Genomic DNA, 1,591 nt, shown 5'->3' on the forward strand with positions numbered 1-1,591 from the left:
TTGATATTGATGGTTCAACTGTTGATCCTGCTCACACAGCTAATAAACTGAATGAGTACTTTATATCTACATTCACACATGACGAATTCTATAGGGAAGTGGAGGAGAAATTGTTGAAGTTAAACATAAAAAGGCACCTGTTGTGGATGGGATCCATCCAATTGTATTAATGAAGGTGGCAAAGAAAGTAAGCAAACCTTTAGTCATAATTATGAGAGCATCATTGGATTTAGAGGAAGGCCATGCAGACTGCAGATGTGCAAATGTATGCCAAATTTATAAAAGGGATCAAAAGGTGACATGAGTAAATACAGAACTATTAGTTTAACTTCTGTTCAGCATTAATAATGGTTAAAAAACTATTGGTTAAGAAAAAACTGCAGGATCATCTAGACAAGAATAATTCAGACACAGCGTGGGTTTGTTAAGGAGAAATCATGTCTGACCAATTTGATTGGATACTATGGTGTGGTCACCAAGGAACTGGATACAAAAAATAATTTTGATATATGTTTGAATTTCAGGAAAGCTTTTGATACTGCTGCTCATGAAAGACTGCTTAACAAATTGGTGCAGTATGGCATTAAGGGCAAGTTGCTGCTATGGATAAAGGGATGGTTGAATATGAGAAGACAGTGGTAATCAATGTACTCTGCTCGTCATGGACTAATGTTATTAGTAGAGTTCCCCAGGGTTCGGTGTTGGGTCGGTTGTTTTCTGTACTTATCAATGATTGATGAAGGAATATCAGACTTAATGTCCGAGTTTGCATATGATACAAAGGCTAGCAGGGTTATTATTGGCAGTAATGACAGTATGCTACTGTAACAGGATCTAGAAAAGTTAGGCAGATGGTGGCAACTGAAGTTTAACATTGATGTTTAAAATGTGAAGTACTGCCTATGGGTAGAGGTAGTAACCCCAGGGCAGTCAGATATGAAGTTTTCTCAGCAGTTCAGACAGGCTGCCGGAGCAGCTCATGGGGGTTTTATCAATGATATATAGAAATTTTGCTAGCAGAGATAAGGAGGCGATTATCCCTTTGTAGTAGTAGTCATAGTGGCATGTGATGCAAGAAAGAGCTTATGTGGCATCAGCCAAAAAAATCTCATGATAAAAAAGTGTTTTTATCATAAGACGATAAAAAAACACTTTCCATATCACATGTTTGTTTCACTAACATGTTATCTAGTTCTGCCTTGAATTTATTCAAACAACACACCAGATGGACATTTGTTCCAATGATTAACTACCCACTGGCTGAAGACAAATTTCCTATATCTATCCTGCAACCAACCTTTCTCAATTTGAAATTATCCCCACACATGTAATCTGAGCAAGGGGACGAATGCCATTAGCACAGCTTCCTCAACCCATTTAAAGCCTTAAACATCTTGATAAGACCAACTTTTTGTTCCCTTCACAAATTTTCTTGTCTTCTGCACCCATTCCAGCAAATTCAGGTCCTTCCTAAAATGAAGGCTCCAGAGCTGTAGTACTCAAGATGTTGCCTAATGATAATGGGTGATAATGGGAAAATCACCTTACATCTGACAAAATTCATGTATAACTTTAGCAAAACACCATGATC

The sequence above is a fragment of the Mastigoproctus giganteus genome, chromosome 1 (genome assembly GCF_048544385.1).
Source record: "Mastigoproctus giganteus isolate SK-2022 chromosome 1, ASM4854438v1, whole genome shotgun sequence".
In the NCBI taxonomy this organism is placed as follows: Eukaryota; Metazoa; Arthropoda; class Arachnida; order Uropygi; family Thelyphonidae; genus Mastigoproctus; species Mastigoproctus giganteus.